Here is a 27536-nt window from a genome sequence, read left to right as displayed (position 1 = left end):
AGTGCACCCACTTGCCAGGTCCAAACCTTCCCTTTTACTACATGTAGGTAACCCCTAACGTAGGCCAAAGGCTTCCCCATGGGCAAGGTGCAGTGTATTTAAAAGGTAGGACATGTACTGATGTGCTTTACACATCCTGGTAGTGAAATACTGCTAAATTTGTTGTTCACTATTCCAAGGCCTACGTCTCCCATAGCGTAACATAGGGATTGCCTTGAAATATCCTTGAAGTATAATTTCCCATTGGGAACAAATAGAGATTGGGGTTTGGTGTCTCTGAACTCACAATTTAAAAATACATATTTTGGTGAAGCTGGTTTTTGTAATGTGAGTTTGAAAATGCCACTTTTAGAAAGTGGGCATTTTCTTGCTTAATCGTTCTGTGCCTCTACCTGTCTGCTGAATACATATCTGGCTCAGGATGACCTTTGGGCTATTAGTGCATTCACTCTAGACAGTCACACAAAGCAAGCTGAGATGTGCCCTGCGTATCATGATGGCCCATCACCAGGCTGAAGGGCCTTCCTGAGCTAGAGTGGTGGGAGGAGCTGATGCTTGCGCCCGAGTAGGACTATGTCTGTCCTCACACAAAGCAATTTCCAACCCCCGGAGTGTGTCTGGGGCCAGGGAAGGGAATACCAGGGTCTTGTGCACTGCAAAGACTTCTCTTTGAAGTTTGCATACTTCAAAGACAGAAATTGACCTCTGACACCACATAGTTAGTATTCTCCTGCACTGAGGAAATTCTGTCGGGAAGAAGCGATGGATGCTGTAGGAAGGCTGTTGTGCTGGCCTGTTGCTTCTGTCCTGGGAGTGAAAGGACTGGACTTGGCTTTCTACATCCTACTTCCAATGGTTCTCCAAGGATTTGAACTGAGCTTGCCTACTGTTGAGAAGTCTCAGGGACACCAAAGACTTCACCTGCCAGATCCTGGACTCTCTTGCTGAGAGTACTGACTTGCCAGGTGGTGCCAAATCCAGTTCCTGGGCCCTTGGAAATGAGCTCTGGTGCCATCAAGAAGAAAGCAAGCACATCAACTCAAGAGCGACTTCGGAACTGGACTTAGCTTTCTGCATCCTACTTCCAAAGGTCCTCCAAGGGTTTGGACTTAGTTTTGCCTACGGTTGAGAAGTCTCAGGGACACCAAAGACTTCACCTGTAAACACCTTGGCTCTCTTGCTGAGAGAACTGCCTTGCCAAGTGGTGCCAAATCCAGTTCCTGGGCCCTTGGAAGTGAGCCTAGTGCCACCAAGAAGAAACCAAGCACATCAACTCAAGAGCGAATTCGGAACTGGTGCCGCTCTCCGACTCCGTGCTGCTGCCTGCACCGGAACTGTGGTCCCCACTGAGTGCTATGACCACGACCTGCAACACAGGCCCGATGCCACTGCAGCGCCTCTGAAGCCCCGCCAACATGAGTCCCTAGTGCTGTGTCACCGACGTCGTGACACCTGACTCCACCTCCACTGTAGCACCTGTAGTACTGTGGTGTGAGTGCAACATTGCAAAGCCGACATCTCGCGTCTTGACCTGCTGGATTCATCAACCCCGCCTTGTCTTAAGGAACTGACACTTCACCGCCAACGCTGCATCACCTCCTCTGCGACCGTAAGAAACCGACGCCTCACCTCCCCTGCCTAGAGGAAGGAACCAACACCTCACCTCCCCAATGGCAGTAAAGAACCAACACAGCACCGGCTCCAGCGACGTCTCACCTCCCCGACTCCATGCAACAGCTTTGTTTCCTCATCATTTTCCAAGGTACTGTAACCGGGGTCTACACAATTCCGTGGCTGGCCGCACTCCCTCACAGGTGGTGTCAGAGTGTTTGAAGCGACTCCGTCAAGCCGTTGCAATAGCCCCTGGTGGAGCTATTGTTTTTCCAAGTGCTATACTACAGTTAGGTGGTCATTACGAGTTTGTGGGCGTCAAAGGACTGCCAGTGTTGGCGGTATCCAGCCCACTCTTTTAAGAGTCCACAAATAAATCCACCTAAAAACAACCACAAATAAGACACCACTAGGACGACCAAGGGCAGGATAGAGGCGGTCCCACCACCAGCACCGCCACGCCGAACAAATTCCACCCTCCATATTATGACCCACAAATCAGCACAGCGGTCATTGCATGACGGAAAATCATTGGAGGTGTGTGTGAACCACCTCAGTCAAAAACACACCTCCACCAGAACACAGCACCACATTGGACAAATCGAATATCCCACACCTGACACACATACACACATTAGACACATCACTATAAAACACTAAAACACTCCCCCACACAACCCACACCCCTTTGCAACCAAAACGAAATACACCGACAACGAGGACCACACAAACCAAAGACACTGCATTTGTACACCATACGCACTATCACACACAACACTCAGCTCACACCACACAACTGCACTAGGGACACCTTACACACATCGTCACAGCACACACAACCAAGCACCCACCACCCCACCAAGCACCCTACACTGCACCTTTGCACTCTATACACCCCCCACTCACAACACAACCACTATGTCCCATCAAAAACACCCACACTTCATAGATGATGAGTTGAGGGTCATGGTTGATGAAATCGTCAGGGTAGAGACACAATTGTTTGGAGCACAGGTCCAGCACACATCCATAGCCAGGAAAATTGAGTTATGGCAGTGAATCGTTGACAAGGTCAACTCAGTGGGCAACCATCCACGCACAAAAAAGGACATTCGGAAGAGGTGGAATTACCCTAAGGGGAAGGTGCGTTCCATGGCGTCTAGGTACAAAATTGCCTTGATGAAGACCCCACCTTCTCCCCCAGATTTCACATCGTAGGAGGAGAAAGTCTTTGACATCAAGCATCCTGAGGGCCTGACTGGAATCACTGGGGGACTAGACACTGGTAATGAACCAACACGTCCCTAGCACTAGTTCGGCTCTTCCAGCATACTACCCCACCACCCTATCACTACCCAAGTCATCCTGTCTTCCACTACACCTCCCACACCATCACCTAAAGCCCCTCCCCTGCATGCCACCACACCACCAAGCCACAATTACCAGACAGTCCCTTGCCACTGCACATATAGCACTGCCAAAAACTATCACTATGACTCCCACAATGCAGCTGTGCATCCACATGAAAAGCTGATCTGTCCACGTCACACTGCAACACCTGCATGTACAACTATTGCACCTGCAACACCAACAGGATGCTACTACTGAGGACCTATGCATGGCAATGACAGAAATGCAATCCTCATACAGCAACCCTCAATGAAACAAGCTACCCATTTCACTGTCCATTACCCACAAGCAATGTCTGCAGTGTTGCATCTGTCATTGCCATGACTGGGAATCAAGTAAAGCCATTGTTTGAATCAGACACAGAGACCAACATTCACATCTCCACTATGTGATACTCTCCCACTTAATTCACAGGTACCCCTGCCACTGCCACCATGGAGAGGATGCCAGAGACAGCCAGCCCTCCCAGGGTGAAGGCCCCAGTTAGGAGAATGCCACAGGAAGTCTGGACATAGACGACTTACCTGGCCCATATGAGACACCTGGTCAGTCCACTACTCCCAGCCTCACCCTGCCCACATTCAGCCCCCCCAACCTGTGGCATCTACATCTCAGCCAAACCCTGCTCCCCAAACCTGTGTCCCAAGGACTGGTCAATCAGCAGTGTGTCCCATAGTACAGGGACCTGAGTCAACCCCTCACACCCAAGACAACGATGGTCCTAGGGTAACTGGGAGTGGGGACCCTGTGCCAGGGACACATACAAATGGGGTCGGGGGTCATGGGGCCCCAAAGGGCTTGACTGGCCAGGAAACCATCTCCCAAGTCCTGGGAGCATACCAGCAATTCCAGGGCAAGATTTGCAAAATACCCATCATTCTGGAAGAAAACCAAAGGCTGCAGAGGCATTACCAGCAGGAGGCCATGCAGCAGTGGCAGGCCACAATGCCATCATGTCCTCCATTGCAGGGGTGCTCAAGGAGCTCAGAACCATCCTGCGTGCTTCCTCCACCCACCAGAAGGCCCCTTCAAGTAGCCAGATGATAACTGAGCCATCAACATCAGTCTCAGCTAGTGGTATGGAGGCCCTGCCAGATGAATCTCAGGCCACTGGCACCTGCCCTCTGCAGCTGAGGAACCCTCCTCGGAAACATGGTCATCCATCCAGACAACCTGCAGGAGCATATTCCAAGTCCTAACCCACTGCCAGGAAGTGACCTTCTTCTGAAAATTCTCCCTTGTGTGCCACTGAGACACCCTGTTGGCTGTTCAATGTCATTACTCCATTTTCACATGGACCTTGGACACTGGACCTGTACTGCCTACAGCTAGGCTACCTACTTTGATGATTACTCCAACCTTGACCCCAGTCTTCAACTCTCACAATAAACACCACAGAACACAGGAACTGTCTTTGTGTTTTTATTGTCACATGTATGAATGTAAATCCTAGCGAAATGTAATGCGTGGTAATTTCCCTTCACCAAAAGTACGTAACGTGGACAGCAGAGGGAGGCATTCCGTGCAGGTGACAATCTACACCAGGCAGGGTCCAAATTACAGTTGCAAGGGTGTCACTAGCCCGGGCACACACAGGAGAGAAGATCTACAAATCAAACCTGCAAACTGACCAAGACTGGGACTCACATCAGGAATGTAGGTATGGTGGGAGCAACAGCACATATGCTGTACATTGTTGTTGTGCACAGTGTGGATTGGCAACAACACAGGGGACAACAGAAGACAATGTCACACCCATAAGATCAGGAATTACATGACTATTACGCAGTAGCTCACAGCTGATATGGGTAAATAACTACACTTACTACTGTTAAGAAAGGACAATGTCCATGAATGCCACAGCCAATAGTTTTGATAGAGAGTGAGACTTACTACACAATCTTTAGTTGGGAAACACATCTGTACAGGAGATTGCAGGACAAATGACACACCACATACCGTACATAGGAAACGTCAACCTACCGATCTGCATTCACCACAGGTCAGTGAGATGACATCAGTAACACAGCTCCTGATAGGCTATCTATCTCCCACCACAAGCCACACCAAGGGATGGGTACACTGAACATCTCCAATGATGTACCTGACCATGAGGAGCACTGTCATAAGGCAATTTGGAAAGAAAACACCTGACAATACACACACAACATACCTGTATGTTACTGGAAGTAATGATTGATCAGCTCAGTCCTAGATTCAGTTGCACCTTCCTCATCAGCCTCCTCATCACATTCCATGTCCCCACCACTGGTCCAGCTTCTCCTCCTCATTAGCCAGTAATGGAATCTGACGTCTCAGGGCCAGATTGTGTAGCATGCAGCAGGCATACTTTTTCGGGAGTGTAAAGGAGGGCACCTCCAGAGATGTGGAGGCACCTGAATCTGGCCTTCAGGAGCCCAAATGTTCTTTCTATAAAACACCTCGCCGTGCCATGGGCCTCATTGAAACGGTGCTCCTCATCCATGATAGGGTACCCCACTGGTGCCAGCAGCCAGGGAAGGTTAGGATAGCCAGAGTCACCAGGGTGCACAAAGGAAGGACTTGTCACAATACTGGTAGAGGCACAGGGCTGAATGGGATGACAGGTGACATTACAGTGACACACATCCTATTGCAAACATACCAATGAGCCAAGCTTTCTCTCTCTGCAATTGTGCCATCATGTGAGGAACATTGGTGTTCCTCAAAATGAAGGAGTCATGCACAGATCCTGGTTACTAGCCATCACTTGGGAGATATACTGGTCGGTGAGACACACCACCTGTACATTGATGGAGAAGTAGCTTTTCCTGTTCCTATAGACTTGTTCATTGGCCCTGGGAGGGACCAAAGCAATGTGGGTGCCATCTATACCCCTATCACATGAGTTATGCATCCTATATGATAGAAGTCAGCCTTAGCAGAAGGCAAATCCACACGTTTGGGTAACCTGATGTAACTGTCAATGTGTTTCAGTAAAACAGAGAGTATATCTATCTGATAGAGACTTCTAGTTGCAGATTCCTTACCTTAGAATTTCCACCAGGTGTCAGACTGGATCTGGAGATGTTTCTTTGAGCAATACCCTTGCACGTCGTTAAGTGGCGTCCTTTGACTCTGTGGGTGTCGTTGGCATTGTAGTTGCCATGATGACGTTGGGAGTAATACATAGACGCCACCTCAGTGCAGTTCTTTTCTTTCTGTGCCACGCTCTGATCCGGAGAGAGCTATTCTAGTCATTTTTTGACTGCATTGACCTTTTCGTTGTATTTTTGGTGAAGTTTTGGTGCGTTGAGATGTCCCCGAAGACCAGATTCCAACCTGGCGAGGACTGTCACCACCTGATGTCGGTGACTGATCCGCATCAGGCCTGTTTGTGATGTCTGGAGCACGATCACGACCCGAAGTCGAGCTTCAAGTGTTGGGCCCTGCACCTGAAGGCCGTGAGGGAGTGGTCCCTCAAGATTATGGTGGCCCAGCACCCGACTCCGCATTGGTCCAGGTCTCTTTTGAGAGGAAGGTCTCGAGACCGTTCGCAGTGCCACCGCCACTTATTGTCCTCTAAGTCTTCGGGTCAAGGTAAGAAGAAGTTGAAGAAATCTCATCATCCTTTGACTTCATCCAGTCGCTCGGCTGATGTGATACAGAAGGAGCGTTGATGCTTTAGGCTCCCGTCCTCGGAGCCTCCTTTTGGGATCGCTCTGTGACTCCCCGAGTTTCCAGGAGCTGGAGTAACCCCTGCCCAATTAAGAGAATTCTATGAGGCCATGTGACTCATTATTGGGCAGTCCACCCTGCTACAGCACCTTCGGGCCCAAGGGGTTTGATTGGAGGGCCTTCGGGTTGGGCACGGGCGGCTCTGGCTCCGGCCACCAAGGTCCCCTTCAGATCCGTACCGATGCCGGTCATACTATCAAGACTTTCCCTGGTGCTGGTTCGACTGTCAATGCTCCCGATGTCAGTGGTGCCCACTATTGACGTCAACCCAATCCCAATCCTGATCCCTGATGGTTCGGAGACGGAACGGCGTCGTCCGATGCCGCCTCATTCTTCGATGGGGTCTAGTCACCCCAGGTTGGATTCTGACCCTCATCCTTATGGGTATGAATACTTGGAAGGATTGGAGGGGTCCCTGGACCCTTAAGAATACCAGGATGATCCTAACTTGGACTGGGCACAGGAGTTGGGCGAGGCCAATGGTCTGGATACCTCTCCAGACGCTGGCATGCTGTCTCCTCCTACCATTGCTATAGCGGAGGGAGCTACTTATTCCATGCTGGACAGTAGTACGGCTGAGGTCCTTTGCCTTGAGCTGTCTACTGTTCAGGTCAGGTCTAATCTCCTGACGGAGGTGCTTCAACCAGGGGCTTCCACCTCTGAGCCTCTTCTTCCATTCAATGAAGCCCTCACCATTGTCCTTTTGGGTACTTGGTACAGACCTGACACAGGGGTGCCTGTGAACAGGACAATCGCAGCCTGTGAACAGGACAATCATACGCTACCATTGGCCCACCCCGAGCAACCCTAAATTCCTGTCCCAACACCTCATGCCTGAGACGCTTGTTATCCAGGCATTCTCATCCTATGACGCATTCCCTTCCACACCTCCCGATAGGGAATCAAAAAGACTGGACCAATTTGGAAAGAGGATGTTTTCTTCCTCCAGTCTAGCGCTGCGGTCAGTGAACACTTCATGCCTTTTGGACCATTATATTCACTCTCTGTGGGATACAGTCATGCAAGTCTTGCCACAGATACTGGAGGAGGCCCATGCTATTGTCTCCCAAGCTGTTACCACTGGGAGAGACACAGCAAAGTTCACTATCCGATGTGGGCTGGACACAACCGACTCTCTGGGTAGATTGGTTGCGACGACTGTGGCCTTGAGGCACCACTCCTAGTTTAGAACATCTGTTTTTTCAGGGGATGACCCCTATGGAAATGCCCTTTGATGTCACCCGTCTCTTTGGAGACAAGGTGGACTCGGCGCTTGATAGGTTCAAGGACTCCTGGCCTATGGCTCTGTCCTTCAGCATTTTATCTGCCGCTCATCCCCAACAGTCTGCCTTTCGCCTCTTTTGTGGCCATGTAAGAGGCTCCCTGTTGTGTACCTTTCCCATCCACCATACCACACATGCGGTTCCACCCATGTGTGGCCAGGGACGCAGAATCCAAAGTGGTCGTGCGACAGGGAATCAAAGGTCTGCCCAGTCTACCCCTGCCCCTGCTGCAGCCTCCAAACCCTTCTAGTCCATCCCCCAACTATGGACCAGTTGGCTGCAGGATTCGTTATCACCTGCTCCACTGGGAATCCATCACTACCGACAGGTGGGTTTTGCAGATTGGTCAGAGGGGCTCCTCTCTCCACTTTGACACTGCCCCACCAGCCATGCCTCAATCATACAGCCATATTCTGATCATTTGGCACTTCTCTGCCAGGAAGTCGTGGTTCTCTTTGCCAAGGGAGCCATAGAGTAGGTTCCTGTGCCAGAAGTAGGTTGTGGTAGTTATTCCCGCTACTTTCTGGTGCCCAAAAAAGACAAGGTCTTACGTCCTATCCTAGACCTTCGGGCCCTCAATCTCCTCCTCAAGAAGGATAAATTCAAAATGATCACGCTGGCTCAGGCACTGTCTGCCTTGGACGCAGAAGACTGGATGGTAGCATTGGACTTGCAGTACGTTTATTTCCATATCCCCGTCTTGCCTGCCCACAGACCTACAATTCGTGGTAGGTCACGAGCACTGTCAATTTACCGTGCTCTCCTTCAGCCTTACCAGCACCCCTCGGGTGTTCACGAAAGTGATGGCGGTAGTTGAAGCTCTGTGCAGGTTGGGGGGTTTCAGTCTTCCCCTACCTTGACGACTGGCTATTGAAGGCAGACTCGCCCGAGAAAATGGTCTCCCACCTTCAGTCTACGGCGAACCTCCTGCACACACTTAGGTTCACTATAAATGTGCCAAAGTCACACCTGACTCCCTCTCAGCTGCTCCCTTTCATTGGAGCGGTTGCAGTGCAGTGCAGTTTCGGGCGTATCCTCATGAAAAGCTAGTCCAGGATATTCAGGCTATGATTCCGATCTTTCAGCCTGTATCTTGGGTTTCGGTGAGAATGAATCTGAAGCTGATGGGCTTAATGGCCTCCTGCATCCTGCTAATGACTCATGCCAGATGGCATATGTGGGCTATGCAGTGGAGCTTAAAGTTCCAGTGGGCGCCGCATCAGGGAAATCTCTCTAACATGGTCCAGATCTCAGTAAGGACTGCAAAAGACCTGCAGTGGTGGTTTTTGAATTGCCATTGGGACAACGGCAGATCCCTCTCCCTTCCCCAACCAGAGCTGTCCATAGTGACGGATGCGTCTCTTCTCATATGGGGCGGCCACATGGGAGGGGTGGAGATCAGAGGCCTCTGGTCTCTGGCGGAGTCTTGTCTCTATATCAGTCTTTTGGAGCTACGGGCGGTCAGGCTTGCATTGAAAGCATTTCTTCCCTCTCTCAAAGGGAAAGTGGTGCAAGTGTTCACGGACAACACTACCGCCATGTGGTACTGCACCAAACAGGGCACAGTGGGGTCCTGGACCCTTTGTCAGGAGGCGCTGCGCCTCTGGACATGAGTGGCACACCAAGACATCACCCTGGTGGTTCAACCTCTGACAGGCTCTCTGAACGCTAGAGCAGATGAACTCAGCCGTCGATGCATAGCCGATCAAGAATGTCGTCTCCATCCAGAGGTGGCACAAGCTCTCTTTAAGCAGTGAGGAGAGCCTTGGTTAGATCTGTTTGCCTCTGCAGAGAATGCTCAATGTCAGCTGTTTTGCGCGCTGGAGTTTCCAAGGCGGCACTCACTCGGCAACGCTTTTTGTCTCGAGTGGAACTCTGGCCTCCTTTACGCCTTCCCACCCATACCACTTCTGTCCAGAGTTCTCAAGAAGATCAAGAATGACCGGGCCCAAGTAATCTTGGTGGCTTTTGACTGGGCAAAGAGAGTATTGTATCCAGAGCTACTGAGCAAGGCTACCAATCCTCCATTCAGACTGTGCCTTCCGGAGGATCTGTGGTTGCAGCAACAGGGGACGGTTCTCCACCCGAACCTGTCCAATCTCCGCCTTCATGCCTGGAGATTGAGCGGTGGCAGTTGACGGCTTTTGACCTTCCACCTGAAGTCTGTGATGTAATCTTGGCAGCCAGGAGTCCCTCCACCAAAACGGTATACGCCTGTCGTTGGTATGGTGTACCAACAAATCTGTTGATCCCCTCTCTGCTCCTCTTTCTCAGGTTCTTTTGTTTATTCATTCTTTGGCCCAGCAGGGCTCTACTTTGGGCACCCTGAAAGGCTATTTATTGGCTATCTCAGCCTTTCTTAGGTTACCTGATCAGCCTTCACTCTTTAAGTCTCCTATTGTTAGTAGATTCCTTAAGGGTCTTGCCCATTTATTTCCTCCCACTCCATATATCATGCCGGAGTGGGTCCTCAGACTTGTGCTTGCTTACTTAATGTGTGCTCCCTTTAAGCCATTGCACATTTGTCCTTCATGGCTCCCTACTTTCGAAACAGTTTTTCTTGTTGCCATCACTTCTGCTCACAGAGTGATTGAGCTTCAGGCTCTATCTTCTAAGGCCCCATTTTTGTCTGTGCACCCTGACAAAGTTGTGTTATGCAATAGGGCCTCATTCCGTCCCAAAGTTGTTACACCTTTTCATGTAGGCCAGTCCATTACTTTGCCCACTTTTTACGCACCCTCACATCCTTCTCATGAGGAGGAGAGACTCCACCACCTGGATCCCAAAAGAGCGTTGGCGTTCTATCTCAATCATACTAAAGATTTCTGGGTGGACAATCAACTCTTTGTTGGACATGTGGGTGTAAAAAAAGGGAAGGCAGTGCAAAAACATATCAAAGATGCAACCCCTGAGGGCTTGCATGCTCATTCCATTAGAGCAACTGCTGCTTCCACTGCATTAGCATACGGAGTTCCGGTCCTGGATATCTGCTTCGCAGCCACGTGGGCATCCCTGCACACGTTTACTAAACATTACTGCCTAGACAGTCAGGTCCGTAGGGATGGCTACTTTGGTTGTTTGGTCATGCAGGACTTTCTAGTATGATCTTGGTTCGTAGCCCTCCTCTGAGGATGGCATTGCTTGGGTATCTATTCTAAGGTAAGGAATCTGCAACTAGAAGTCTCTATCAGATGTACAAGTTACTTACCTTTGATAACGATATATCTGGTATAGACATATTCTAGGTGCAGATTCCTTACCGACTAACCCATCCTCCCAGCTTGCGAACTGATTTCTAGAGACAGGGCTTCCCAATTTAGGGCCTTAGCTCTGGCACACCAATTTCAGTGTTCTTCACAACTCTGCGTTTTGGCGTGGCAAATCGTGAAAATACACTGACGTCACTGCGCTGAGGCGGTACACTGGTGGTAACTCTGCCAACAGGCTGGTGGTGTTCCGCCGGTGTATTATGACCGTGGCGCATTAGCCACGGCCATACCGCCGGCCCCTCCAATTGACCGCCAGGCTTCCGCCAGGCGGTCATAATCTCCAGGGCAGCGCTGCAAGCAGCACTGCCCTGGGGATTATGAGTCCCCAACTGCCAGCCTGCAGTGCCATGGTAAGGCTGGCGGTAAGGGGTACTAGAGGTGCCCCTCGGGCCCCTGCACTGCCCATGCAATGGGACAGTATTTTGGCCATGATACCTTACGATGCTGACATATGTTGACTTAAAAGAGTAGGATATGTGTAGGGAAACAACCATGGCATTCTGCTACATGCAACTCTATGTGGGCAAATAGCACAGCAGAATCTATTGTGGAAGCTATCAGTCTGTGGACTAGCCTTTCCAACAATGGTATGGTAGTAGATGTTCCCCTGGGAGGTCCCTGGAGTCTAACCCTATTGTCTAAATGCCATGCATGACATCACCCTGGCAATCATAATGCTGCTAAACAATGTTTCAGCCTTAACCAATTCACTAAGTCAAAATGTTCTCACAATCACAGGTTTTTGAGCATTGCATCTTGCATTTCACAATGTTTATTTTCTGAAATGCAGTGTCATTGTAATGGCATGGCATCCCATAATATAATTGGAGAGATGTACATGTTGATCTGTGTTTATGGTAGGTAGGTATTGATCCTTTTCCACCCTTGCTTACTCTGTCTCCCTCCCTCACCTCCTCAGTCTTTGAGTGCATCAACATCATCAGGCGAAGGAGAAGGGGCACCGGTGAGGGGAGAAACAGCAGCCCATGAGAACCAGGAGGCTGACACCAGCGGAGCCGAGGGGACCAGTGGAACAGAGGGCGAGGGGAGTGCCATGGGGGAGATGGGAACATCTGCATCATCTTTGGATTCCTCCTCCGGTGGATGCTCTCTGGTGGTGGTGGAACCATCTGGGACCGGCCCAGCACCATCATTGTCTGTCACCCCCTTACCAGCACCGCCCTCCCTGTAGCTCCCCACCCAGTTGCCGGTGCCCACTCACCCAGGAGGATGGGCGTCTACTTCACAACAGGCACCATTGCTCCTGCCCCAGTCAGATCTGCTGCCCTCAGTGAGGAGGGAGGAGGCTATTGACCTCCTGAGGTCCATCTCTGTGGGTCAGTCAACCATTGTGAATGCCATATAGGGACTGGCAGCTCAGGTACAGCAGAGCAATGCATTCCTGGAAGGCATTAAATGTGCCCTAGCTGGCCTGCAGAGATCCTTTCAGGAACTGGCCTCCTCGCTGATGGCAGCCAGTGTCCCTTTGTCTTCCGTGCCCCCTCCAGCCACCTCTGCCAAATACCATACCCCTCTCACCACACCCATCCAGAGCACACAGTCAGACCGCCATTTGTCCACCTCAACAGACACGGTTCCCAGTGAAAAACATAGCCACCACAAGACCCACTTCCGGCATGCACACAGGCAACACCCACCTGCACACACTACAAATCCACACATTACACTGAACACCACACTACCCCCTCCTTCACAGACACTACATCACTCACACCTGCTGGCCCGAAACCAACACTCCCTGATTCAGCTATAAGTCCCATCATACCCACAGTCACCACGCTTCCAGAACCACATCCATCCATTCCATTCACCACATGCACACTCACCACAACTACCAACACCCCCACATGCAGCACATCCACCTTACCTGCAGGCACCACCCCAACAGTCACCCACCGATCCACCATGGCATCTCCATTCACCTCTTCCTTCCGCCTGCTCCTAAAACACCTACACCCCCGCACTCACACACCCAACAGACACCCAGCACACACATGCCTTCCTCCCACGCACCTGCACCCAAGACACCTTCATGAACACACCTCACAATCACTCCCTCTTTCTCCACTCCCAAACGCTTTTCCCATGACCGCCCTTGTGTCCCTAAGGAAAGATTCCTTCATGGGTTTTCCCTCTTACCTACTACTCTCCCAGCCCGTGATTTCCCAAACCGCACTGTGTCCCTCCCCAAGCCCGGCACTTCTACCTCCCAGTCCTCCCTTGCTGCCCCAGGTGTTGGCCATGCCCCTCCCCTGCCAAAAAATCAACCCTCCTGCCAAACCCAAGCTCCCCCCCAAGGACAAACCCAAAGACCCCCATACCAAACCCAACCCCCCCACCTCGAGCACCACCCCATCATCCCTTAGGTGCCTGCCTGCCCCTTTGAGGCCTCTACCATGTGGCGGCCACTTTGCAGTCAGGAGTCAGGTTGGGGCAATTACAAGTGCCATATGTGCCTTGAGCACTTGGACATTTTGGACTTGACAGTTGGCCTATTTTATACATACATTTTGATAATATCTAATAATGCCTAATACATATGGGCCAACCACCTGTTGGTCTCGATGGAGACATACTTGTCCTGCCTTTCCTTTGTGATGGATGTGTTGTATTTGTGAGATTTGGTTTGTGTGTATTATGTGTATGTGATGAGATTGTGATTCAGCATGTTTTGTGTGGTTTACTTGTACATTATACTTGGTGTGATGTGTTGTGATGGTGTCGTGTGGCATTGTGTGGTTGTTTTGTGTGCATGTGTGTGGTGATGGATTTGTCATGTGCGGTGTGTGGACTTGGTGTGACATCTGACCAGTATGTATGGCAGTGTTTTGGTATTGATTGGTTACGTATTGCTGTCAGTATGTGCTTTCATGTGGAGGTGTGCAATGTTCTTCCTTGCCAATGCCTTTGTGTGATGTTGTGTGAGTCTGTGGTGTTGTGTATGTTTGTGTTAGACAATGGTGGTGATATGTGTGTGCGGAGTGGTGTGTGGATGGCACGTGTATGTTGACTGTGGTGTGTGTAGTTTGTGTGTGTATGTGTGTGCTGGTACAGGTGTTTGCGTGTGTGTGGCCGTCGCTAGCCATCCCGGATGTGTGTGTTGTGTGTAGGTGTGTACTAATGCCTTTCCCTCGAGTGTGTGCTAGGTGGGTGTACTTACGATTGTTGTCTTCGTCACTGGTTCTGGAGTTGTAGGCTGATCAGGAGCAGTGGGAAGACTCAAAGTTCAGGTTCCATGGCGGCTCTTGATGTATCTGTGTTCCTGAAGGTGAGTGTCTACCTTTATACTGTTCATTTCCACAAGGGTTTTGGTGGTGGTCCGACCGCCCCAGAAATCTTGGGGGTGTGCAACCTTGTAATATGCTCGCCGGTAACATGGTTCCCGCCAGACTGGAGATGCCTGCTGCCGGCCATGGCAGTCCGTCCGCACTGGTGGTGTATTGGATGTGTTCCGTTGGGAACACCGCCATGGTCATAATGTTGCAGTCTTCTCCGCCGGGCTGGTGGCTGTGCGACCACCACCGTGGTGGTCCTTGGACCACCAAACTTGTTATGAGGGCCTTATTCTTTGAAAATTCATATCTTTACATGTGTATGTTGAATTTATGTCATTTTGGTCTTGTTTTACTCATACATATTGGCTATTTTTCTATACTGGTGTGGAGTACTTTTGTGGTGTTTTCACTGTGTTACTGTCTGTGTGTACAAATACTTTGCACATTGCCTCTGAGATAAGCCTAACTGTTTGTGCCAAACTACTAAGGGTGTGAACAAGGTTTATAGTAGCTTTGTGACTCCCTTACCCTGACTAAAGTGAGGGTTCCTACTTGGACAGGGTGCAAACCAGTGCCAACTAGAGACCCCATTTCTCACAATTAGAATTAACAGAATTTCTACCATTTTCAAAAGTAAGCGGACTGATTATGAAAAGCATTTCTGCGTGTGGGAAGTAGTACAACAGGAGTACTCTTTTACATGCCTTTGTTAATCATCCCCAAAATGTCAGAATCCCTAAGTAAATGTACAAAGAGAACACAATACTTTCTCTTTGTACTAGTGGTCTATCACTATTCCCTGAGCATTCCTATTTTATTCCAGTTTCCCTTATTTTGTGGCCAGTTCGCAAAAGGTATGCAAGAGTATGTAAAAGAGGACTACAGGAGGGCTACTTTATTAACTCCATAGTAATTTTGTGAATAGGCCCCTATGTTATTTCACAGGTGTCCAGTATCTGCTAAGACTTTCAATTATAACATGAGATCTGATACTATTGTCTCAGTTCTGTGTTCCTCATTCTTCCCTACTATAGCCTTATAGTTTGCTGCTGAGGTCTATCTTAGTTGTTAAAGGTCCTAAACCTGATCTATAAATCTGACCACTGGCAGAAGGGGTATAAGCCTATTAGAACATTCCACCCACCGAGTCTAGAATGTTCTAAATTAATAAGGAAGATTCAGAAAGACACTCATTGGAATATTAGAAAAGAAGGCCTATTCCTAACATTATTGGCCTTGAGTCACTCTGTTGTCTTCAATGGACCTCTCAACATTCCAGTGTTCTAATAGTCCTTAAAGCAGGGTGAGGCATGCCTACATTTCTAGCATCATCAATTTTCTGATCCATTTAGTCAGTAGAAAGGATACTTTCCAATAATCCTTAATAGTCTTTCAAGGTATCACATAACTATAGTACAAATACGGTCTACAACTAAGTGCTCTGTTCCTTGTACTTCCAGTGAACATTTTGACATAAGCATGACATGCCTACCATAAAGGGCATCTATGTTTTACATGCTCTTCATACATTCACAAGCCAAGCTTCCTCTATGATCAAAAATTCCTCCTACACAAACCTAGGTTTAGCCTCTTCTTATGCTACTATTACTGTGCTTAACTCAATCCTCTGTTTCCCTCTGTCCTCTCATGTCACCACAACCTAGAAGACTACAGCAAGTGCAAACCAACAGAAATTACACCAGTAAAGTGGCACCACAATATCTAGAATGATACCATTAGAAGTGGTTACTTTAGGAGGATTGAGGCATGATTTAGGTGTGGCAGGATTTGGAACATCTTAAGATTTATGGATGAAGTGCTGAATTATAGAGGAGCGTACACCAGTGCAATTCCTCATCCATTCTACCAATATCAAGATGGACATTGAATCAGTCAATATTTGTATGGATTTAGCACTTCCACCACAAACTGAACAGTGTTCCATTAATACCGGACATTAAATCAAGACATACTGTTATTTCACTAATATCATATAAATAAATTGCACAATCAAACCCTAACGGTATGCAAATAAGGGCTGCAAGACCCACTTACCATACCAAGGGATGACATCCAGTGTGACAACTCACGTATTCCAGACTTGGGATGTGGAAGGCATATAGCAGGTAGGGGCATAGGAGCCCTTAGATAAAGATAGCTTCCAAACAGAAAGATGCCAGGGACGATTTAGCATGCTACTAGCATGGGGTTTAACAAATTTCACACATGGGCGTGGTAGGAGTCAGCCATCCTGTGAAAAAAATTGACTAAGCACAATCACTGATTCTATTAGCACTAGTAGGAGCTAGGGAAGATAGAATGCCACATTATAGGAAAACATTTAACATTTAAAAAAAAAACTTTAATTCCCTGATCTCTCTCTCTCCTTCATGCAGTGCAATGCACCAACTTTGGTTGCTGCGCTGTCAATGTTAAGCATGGTCAGCTATCAACTAAAAAAATAAGATGGGTTTTAAGAGCACCATTGCTACAACGGGGTTTTCGACTCTCACCCATTTTACCAGGAGTCCCGTAAAATGTGGGGGACACCGGGCAATTGTATACTTTTCCCATGCCTTAAAACCTGTATTATGTATCCTTGTTTACAGAGCATGTGTGTGCAAACACCTCAAACAATGGAAAAATGTTTGTTGCAGAATAACGCCTTACGTTCTTTTATTTGAAGGCCTGAGTTACACAGAGCGCACCAGGAGGAATTGCGAGGTTTTTAATTTGCATAATGATTTGGTTTGGCATTTAAATGAATCGTTTGTCAAAGTGAGATCCCTTAAAAAAAATAATCGGTTAAAGAGTGTTCTTAAGCAAATCAAATAATGTTGAAAAATACTAGGTTTGCAAATTATTTGGTGCTAATTTGCACCAACACATTGTTATTCCTCTCGAGGTACAAAAGGGGTCAAAACAACATCTTTGCAGACGTTTGTGTAGTTAACATATTCCATATTTATGATGCTTTTTTCATACCATATAGAAAATGTGTAATATCTTTTACTCTAGAGCAGAAACCACTGGTGGATTCCCTCCATGATGATATCCTTATGGTAGATACAATTCAACTAGTGTATTGCATTCCATATTTAGAGTAGAGAATTTGGAGAATTTTCAGTTCCCTTCAAATTCTAAATGAGGCCATATGTCTTGAAGTATTTTTTTATGTATGTCTTTTTCTTTGATTATTATATTTGGGTTTTCCCTTACCTTTTTTTTTTTACAATGAATTATCTTTTTGTCTGCTTCTCTGGGGCGTATGTTGCCCTTTATTAACTGTGTTCAATGTCATGTTAACTCCTAATGCTTTCCTATGGAACATTCACTTCTCCAATGAAAATACCTTATTAGGCCTTTTCACAATAAGGATGTTTTACTTTAAATGATTACATGTCCCACTTTAACTACCATGCACCATGCTTTATGACCACTTAAAGCTAACTTAGGGGTTGATTTACTAATGTTTAAGAGAAGGGTTTAAGCCTGAGTTATTTTGCCAAGCCAGATGTGCAGTTTAATCCTGCAACAGACAAGTTACTGGTGGCAGGCTTGTAGTCATGTTTTGCACTGCCACTTTAGTGGTGACACAACGTGCTGCAGACAATGGGCATGTTTTTTGCCATATACTAGGGGCTTATGTTTGAGTTAAAGGTGACAATCAGGAGTGTAGCCAATTTTGACATCTTGTAGGCATCAGGGCCCATGCACTGGGGTCTGATTAGCAGAGTCCAAGTGTACAAAGTAAAAAGAAACCGGTGCATCAGTCCAAAAGAAATGGGGGTGATTATGCCAAAAAGAAACATTTTCTTACAGATGCCACAGATCTCTTTATGAGAATGGTCCTTGGACTATCTTGGTCAATATTTTGCATGTGGAGATTACCTCACTGGTAGGTATAAGTTTCTAGTGTATTGGGCTGATAATTTTGCAACAGGTTCCTTTCTGTTTTTTATGGCTGTATTTCAACTGACTGCTCACTTTATAATGTCTTTTTGTTGTATTTGGACAGGCAGGTTCTTCATACAAGAATGAGGAGCCATTCAGATAGGAGGTAAGTTTCCTATCCCCTTTGGTCCCTTAGATTGCAGTCACATAATGTAGGTGCTGTCCTATTAAGACTTAATTCTCCCTCCAACGATAATCAATTTTCTGACCACACTTAGTGCACAGACACCAACATTCCATGCATCATCACATTATCACAGCATCTATATCACTAATTACTTCCATAAGGTTATCAGAGAGCATAGGTAACCATAGTTTTCTCTTCGGTGGGATAATCATCTCCTCTGTGTCCTTAACCACAATAGCTAGTAAATTTTACATTCTATAAAATCAGGACAAGAGGCTCAGATTAAGCATACTTAAGGTTTACTGATTACCAATGATATCACCCCATCACTGGTTTAAAAGAAAACGTTTTAAAAGATGAATCTGATGACAGGTTATCTGCCTGTAAAATATCCTTTATGCGTCCTCCAACAGAGAAAGGCTTGGAGGCCATGGCCCACTCAACTAGCGGTTGGCAAAAGGGGAGGGATTAATACATGCTTATGTCATCATCCAGCAAACCTACCTGAGGCTCATAGGAGATGAAACAACCTTTAAGGGCTTTCAGAAAGAAATTGGTAACTGTCTAGTACCTGCAGATCTGAAATCTTCTATTAACACTTCATAGACCTTGACACATTGGACCACACAGAGTTTCAGATGATCCAGAGAGGGTGGATAGTGAATTGTCCTAGTACAAGCCTTGATGTCCTGAGACACTGTGAAATTAAGGCCTTCTGGGATGATAATTTTGGAAGAAATTTCCAAAGCTTCCTCATCTGACATCAATCACAGAAGCATAGCAGCTTGCTTGTTAACTCTTTCCTATTGCCTTGGCAGGACTCAAATAAATGTAGAATCAAATTCACACTCCAAAGTTGTAAATACTTACATTCGGGAGGCTTGGACAGCCTAACACCCCGGTGACGATGACACATGAGGGTGGTGATTCCCCACCAGGATCCCATTGATCAAATCTTGACCTGCTGAGATTGCCAACCTGACTGTTTTGATTGTACGGTATGCCAACTCACCTTGTGGCAATTAGGATGAAAAATCCAAAACATGTACTATACCTGCCCCCATAGGACCCACATTTTGTCCCAGACACCAGTGGAACCATGAGAGCGCCAAGCTGTCCCATATTGGTTATTGGTAGAGTCCACCCATGCCCTTCTAATGAGGTCTGAAGGCTGCTCGGAAAGGTATGAATGCCCCATTTCCCCTGTTATCATTCAGGCAATCAGCTTGAGCATTAACCTCTCAGTACCAATGGGTACAGGTTTGCCCCTCACACCTGACAGCATATTTGGATGTGGGGAAGTGGGACTGGAGAATCCATAGGAACTTCAGGAAGAACTGGAAACCATGCTTGAGATCTCCAGACTGGAGTTACAAGAACCAGGGAAGCCTTGTGCCATCTGATCTGCACTGTCAGCATGCTTATCATAAAAAATGGTGGAAAGACAGATCTCCTCAACTGGTTTCAATCCTGTATTAAAGCATCTGACACCAGTGCCATAGGATCAGACCTCCACTGAGAATTGAGGCAACTTGTGGTTGAGATGAGACACAAAATGGGCCAACGAATGGAGACCCCACTTGGTCATTATAAAAATATGGCTGGGTTCAGCTTTCATGTGCTGTAATCCTTCTGGAGCCTAGAATTTCAACCCGTAATGTGATTTTTCTGGGAAGTACGCTGCCATGACCAAACTCCTGTTGTCCATGTAGAAGTGCCAAAAGTCCCTGGCAAGGTCCACCAGAACCTTAAACCTTGTACTGCCAAGTCATTTGATATATCAGACAGCATATGTGTTGCTCATCTGTAAGAGGATGGAACAGGAAACTGTCCCTTGTGAAAGACTGCACTGTGAAGGAACCTGCAAGTAGTTGATGTGGAGCTCTCTTTTCTGCTCCGACCACAGGCCTCCAGTGATAAACTCTCCACAACGGGCCTCCCAGGCTGAAAGGCTTCAATCAATCAGTAAATTTCTAAAGCGCGCTACGTACCCGTTAGGGTTTCAAGGCGCTGGGGGGGGGGGTGCTGCTATAGGTCGAAGAGCCAGGTCTTGAGGGTTACGTGCGTGGGTGGCTGGCTGGTGTAGGGGGGGCTCCCAGTGCGGTGGCCCACCAGGAGTCGTCCCAGGCCGAGGGGGTGTGTCCGAGGATGAGGACCTCCGTCTTGTCTGAGTTTAGTTTCAGGCGGCTGTTTCTCATCCACTCGGCAATGGATTTTAATCCGTCATGGAGGTTGGGTTTGGCGGTGTGTGGATCTTTGGTGAGGGAGAGGATGAGCTGGGTGTCGTCAGCGTAGGAGAGAATGCTGAGGTTGTGTTGACAGGCCAGTGGTGCGAGGGGTGCCATGTAGGCCTTGAACAGCGTCGGGCTTAGTGAGGAGCCTTGGGGGACGCCGCAGATGAGGTTAGTGGCTGCGGAGCGGAAGGGTGAGAGACGGACTCTCTGGGTTCTGCCGGAGAGGAAGGAGGAGATCCAGTTGAGGGCTTTGTCTTGTATTCCGGCTTCGTGGAGGCGTGTTAGTAGGGTGCAGTGGCAGACCGTATCGAAGGCAGCGGAGAGGTCCAGGAGGATGAGGGCTGAAGTTTCGCCGTTGTCCATTTGCTGTCTGATGTCATCTGTGGATGCAAGGAGCGCAGTCTCGGTGCTGTGATTGCGTCTGAAGCCGGATTGGGAGGGGTCCAGGATGGAGTTGTCCTCGAGGTAGTGGGTGAGCTGGGCGTTGACGATCTTCTCGATGACCTTCGCTGGGAAGGGGAGGAGGGAGATCGGGCGGAAGTCTTTGAGGTCGTTGGGGTCAGCCTTGGGTTTCTTGAGGAGGGCTTGGATATCGGCGTACTTCCAGCTGTCCGGGAAGGTCGCGGTATCGAAGGATAGGTTGATGATTTTTCGAAGTTGGGGGGCGATGGTCGAGTCAGCTTTGTTGTAGATGTGATGTGGGCAGGGGTCTGAGGGGGATCCTGAGTGGATGGAGTTCATGATCTTTCGAGTTTCGGCGTCATCTACGTGGGTCCAGGTGGTAAGGCGGTTGGCGTCGGAGGAGTTGTCGGGGGTGTGGTCTGGCGGGGGTGTGGTGTTAAGGCTGTCGTGGATGGCGGCGATCTTCTGGTAGAAGAAGGTGGAGAGTGCGTCGCAGAGTTTCTGGGATGGTGGGACGCAGAAGAGCTCCTTTCTGAGTCTGATTCAATGTTCACATTTGGAGCAGTGCTGAAAATTGCCCTACTGTCTTTGCTACCATGTGGTCCATTCACTGCTGGAGCTCTTCTCTGGCTTCTACTGAGACTCAGACCTTAGCTGTGTAGGAAAGATACTTGCACAAATGACCTTAATCACTAAAGCACTTGATAATGTAAGGGACCTGGGAAAATCACCTGGATAGAGGATGTGTCTCAGTTCCTTTTTGATCAACATAATTTTCCCTTGTGGAGGTTTGAGCATTTGCTGTTTCAAAGTCTATGAGAAACCCCAGGAAACACATCCATTGTGACAGATTGCACATTCATTTCTAATCATTGATTCTGAATCTGAGGTTCTGCAGTAGGGAGAGTACCATCTCCTAATGCTCCTGAAGGTGTGCAGAGTCATGATGTAAAAATAGACAATCGTCCAGCTAAATTATTAGCCTGACACTTCTGGACCATAAGAGTTCCACTACCATTTTCTATACCTTGATGAGCGCAGAGGAGTAAAAGAGTCCAAATTTGAGTGTCACAAACTTGGAAACCTGTCTTTCACACCAGAGTTGTAGGAACCTGCAATGTGGCGAACTAATTGGGATAGTGAAATAGGCATCCTTTAGGTCTCTTTTAGCCATCCAATTACCTGGAAGGAGGATGGCCCATAGAAAATGGCGACCTTCCATTTTTGAAATGGTGATAAACTCGGCATTTATTGGATTCCTTCAAGTATATCTCTAGGCTCATCTCCCTGTCTTTCTTTTCTAATGCTGAGGAAACCACATGGAAAGAAAGTTGAAGGGGCAATGGCCCCTTTGACTAACAAAGAGTTGACCGCTAAGTGATCAAAAGGCTGTCCACCACTGAGAAGGAAATGGGCACTGATCTTTTCCTTTGTAACGTAGTTCTGTGAAACTCAATCTGAAACCATGGGACCATTCGTAGCATCCAGGCATCTCCTGTTACCTCTCTCTCCATTTGTGAAGGAATAACTCCAAACCTCTTACCACTCTTGGTTGGAAAGATTGGATATTCCTTACCTGAGGTTCCACCTGGGGCATTTGACAGTACCATAGAAGGTACCTGCTCCCGCGGCCACAACCTCCACCTCTGGTTGGGAAAAAATCTCCAAATTGCTTCTGGTAGTGATGCTAGCAATTTACTTAGTAGCTTTAGGAATCTGGGAACTAGAGATGGCCGGAAGAGCACCCCCAGTCTCTACAGGTGCCTCTGAAAATGTACTTGCTGAACACACTCTTCATCGATTGCTGGGCATTGTTCAGTGACAAAAAGGTGGTGACAAACTTGGCAGCTCTTTTATAAATCGATATCCAAAGAAACTCTATCTTTCAGCAGAAGGAGCATAGTTTGCATTCCTTAAAAAGCAGATGGCCTTTGGGCCCAACTTCATAGAATCTCAGGTGAAATGTGATTGCCAGTGTCTTCCACCTCTTCGGCCATATCTAAAATTTTGTTAAAGGCTCAAAAATATCTAAGAGCTTGTCTTTGCAAGCCTTTCAAGAATGATCAATCCCCTTCTTATTGCCCTTAATACATTTTGTTATGATAGTTGTCATCTTTCCATCGATATCCATCATCAATGCGACCTTTTCACCCAAAGAGGGTCTTCAGCATTCTACTTGTAGGTGGCCCCTGACTTATTTATCCATGGGCTTGTGAATTCTGTTGCCCACATACTGAGCCACTTTGACTGCCGGAACCCACTTTGTTGACCGATGTTGGTGAATATTTTCCTGGTCTAACATGCCTTCCAGTTCTACTGAGCTCACAGCTCCTGTGATAGGAGAAGAGTTAAGCCTGGAATGTTTAGGACTGACCTCCAGTGTCTACTGGGCCCTGGTTCACCCGAGTCCTCCAGCAAGGGTCACCAAGATCCTCCCCCTTGTCCTCATCTTCTGGTAAAAGGAGATCTCCCTTCTCGTTGGGGGTCAACCCATGTGAAATGGGATCAAAAGGGTCAACCAAATGACTGGCCAAGCATTTCAAGAGTGCCTGTCAAAGCCACTCAAAGGCATCAGAAGCAGGGGGTGATGCTCTTTTTGCCTTAGCCTTTGACGGCGCACTGGGGACATCCACGTTTCAAATGGCCGTCGAAGGCCCAGGTTTTTCCCATTGAGGGGTTCAGGTAGTGCTGAGCAGAGAGGAGTACCTGCCTGCTCATGGTATACAAGCCTGCGTACATGGGCCGATGTAGGACACATCAAGCGCATCAACAAATTCCTCATCCAGGCAAAAGGGTTGAGACTCCTACCCAATTTAATTAGAAACCTCATACCTCCTGCTTCCTGCCATACTGCTGAATAAAGGTAATTACTTATATAATGAGAACTGATAAATTGGGGCCAGAAAAACTGTGTCCGTTAGAGTAAAATACTCTGTGTCTTAGTACCTTTCTGTGTGGGATATGATGCCTGTGTACGCCCTAGGTTCTAAAGGACTGGATGGTTTGCGAGGTCCGAACTGCTGAAGGGGACCAAGTATCTCTAGAAAGGTGCCCCAATGTAACGACGAATAGTCCTGTATCATTAGGTCCGATCACTGAATAGGGTCTGAGGATTCTAAAGCAGCAAGTTTAATTAGGCAAAACTACCTGGCAATTAGCATGTGCACTGCTTGTGTCCCCCCCCCCGAGATGCAAACTGTGAATGTCTCCGTGGTCGCACCACCACTAGCGGCTGGTGATGAACCATGCTCAGCGACTCCGAGAGAAGACTGCCTCCACGTGCAGTTGTTCAATCAGTGCGGCAGGCCTCAGGAAGTGTTTGGATGGGCGTTGCAATGCCGGAACAATAAATTGATAATGAATGTGAGGAAAAAGGAAATAACTCAATCACTGCCATATACGAAGGGACTGAAGTCTCTTCTACGAGCTAAACATCATCAGAACGAACAAAATAATAACAGTTATTTGATCTACCATTTACAATACTACGGTACCCTTAGTGTTATAACGATTAAATTCGAGTAACCATAGTCACATTCACACAAAGACCATTCACAAGGAAGAGCACCTATCTGGCTGCCGAGTTGCGGAGAATGAGGAATTGCTGTTTCTTAATCATGTTCCTTTGTGGTAACTGCTGTATTTAATTGGTGACTCACATTAATGTAATTATCTATTAGTTGGGCTGCTTAAGAAATGAAGAAAGTTACGCATAACATGAGCCACCGGTCCTGACATAGATTTGACATTTACAAAGGAATATGCAAGTGTCTTTGTCTCCAAGTTGCACACAGTTCTCAACGTTGGTGATTATTAATGTTTAAAGATTAAGGACCTCATTACGAGTTTGGTGGTCTTTTGGGAAGACCGCCACAGTGGCGGCCGCCAAATGACCACCATGTTGGCGGTAATCCAACCGCCATATTGAGAAACACACTGCAAAGACCGCCAAGGACACTGGAGGGCGGGAAAGAGACGGTCCCACCGCCAGCCTCAACAAAAATCCACCAACTAGATTATGAGCCACAAATCACCACAGCGGTTATTCCATGGTGGAAAGCCATTGGCAGTGTGAACCGCTGTGTCAGTCAGAACACCATACCACTTTGAATAGTTTGAATACCCCACACCTGACACCCAACCAGACACCTGACCCACCTACTCACTGCACTATATAACACACACCTACACAACCCACAATCCTTTGCAACAAAAACACCATTCAGATACCCAGGGAGTAGACAATATTATAGATATTGCACCTTTACACAATAGGCACACATACACATCACACTCAGCACACACCCCACATCAGCACAACTAAGACAATACACACATTACTGGCACACACACTCTGCGACAATCATCTCACCCTCACAACGTAGCACCCACACCTCACCAATTACCCAGCACTGCACCCTTACATCACAACATCCCCACAGACCGTCTACACAACCACTATCATGTCCCCACAAATACACCCATGTTTCATTGACGACGAGTTGAGGGTCATGGTGGATGAAATTGTCAGGGTAGAGCCACAACTGTTTGGAGGAGATGTCCAACAAACATCGATTGCCAGGAAAATGGAGTTGTGGAAAAGGATAGTCGACAAGGTCAATGCAGTAGGCAACTATCCACGCACAAGGGAGGACATCAGGAAGAAGTAGAACGACCTCAGGGGTAAGGTGCGTTCCATGGTATCACGCCACCAGATAGCCGTGCAGAAAATTGGCTACAGATCACATCATGGGAGGAAAAGATCATGGACATACTGGTTCCTGAGGGCCTGACTGGGGGACACATTTGTCTTGTCCTGCATGCTTCCTCACTAACCAAATACTCCCTAATTAACAAAATGTCCCACTACACCTCCCACCTAATCACTAATGCCCCTCTCCTGCATGCCACCACTCTACTCAGCCCAAATGCCTTCACAGCCCATGGCAATAGCACGTTAACTACTGGCTAATCACTATGACTCCCAGAATGCACTAACCCATCATTGTGAAAACCTGGAATGTGCACAACAGATCACATGTAATGCATGTACAACTAAAGTACTAGCTACACCATCTAGATTGTTCTAGTGAGGACCAGTACATGGCAATGACAGCAATGCAATGGCACACTCACAATAGCAAACAAAGCAAAACACAGCTACAGCTGAGTAACCATTCCTAATGGCTCTTAGATCAAACATCCCAAGCCAGAAATAGACTGACCTGGGTTTGAAAAGAAACATGGCTGAGTTGATGCACATGCACAACATCTAGATACAGAACTATTACCCTTGCATACTCATATACTGGGATTCCACTAGGACATTATTGTGCATTGTGCAGCTTTAATGTGTGACATCTAGCAAGCCTGACTATTCACTAGGTACCAGAGGTGTACAGTCATGTCAATTATCAGACAAAACCAGAACCCATCTGCAGTGCAATCTGTACCAAACTTGTATGACAGCTCCCAACATGGAGTAGGGAAATCAAGTGAGGACAACATGTCTGGATGCCTGGACAATGACGAACAACCTGGCCCATCTGGGAAACCTGGACAGTCAACGACTCCCTGCCTCACCTTGGCCATATCAACCTCCCTCCACCCCTGGTGCATCCACATCAGAGGCAACCAACTAAACCTGTGTCCCAAGGACTGTTCAATCTATTGTGTGCCCCACAGTACAGGGACCTGAGTCGAACCTTGACATCCTTGATAATAAAGGACCTGCTGCCACTGGGAGTGGGCACACCATGCCAGGGGCACAGGCAATTGAGGGTAGGGTGGGTGAGAGGGATGGTGTGTTCCAAGGGATGGGGCCTTAAAGGGACTCCACTGACCAGGAAACCACCTCTCTAGTCCTAAGAGCATGCCAAAGTTCCCAGAACAGGATGGGCCAAATAATCACCATGTTGGGGGAAAATCAAAGGCTACAGAGGGAATGCCACCAGGGAGTCATGCAGCAGTGGCAGGCACAAAATGCCCACATTGCTTCCATTTCAGGGGTGCTGAGGGACATCAATACCACCCTGAATGGTTTCTCAACAAACCATCAGGCCCCTTTGACTAGCAACGTAACATCTGCTCCATCTACATCTGCAATAGCTAGTGGAATAGAGACCCTGGCAGGGGAACCACATGCCTCAGACACCCCTCCCTCTGTAGCTGAAGAACCTCCCCTACCCCGCAAACATGGATGTTCACCCAAACATCCGGCTGGAGCAGATGCC

The sequence above is a fragment of the Pleurodeles waltl genome, chromosome 1_2 (genome assembly GCF_031143425.1).
Source record: "Pleurodeles waltl isolate 20211129_DDA chromosome 1_2, aPleWal1.hap1.20221129, whole genome shotgun sequence".
Lineage (NCBI taxonomy): Eukaryota > Metazoa > Chordata > Amphibia > Caudata > Salamandridae > Pleurodeles > Pleurodeles waltl.
This window is presented reverse-complemented; position numbering follows the sequence as displayed.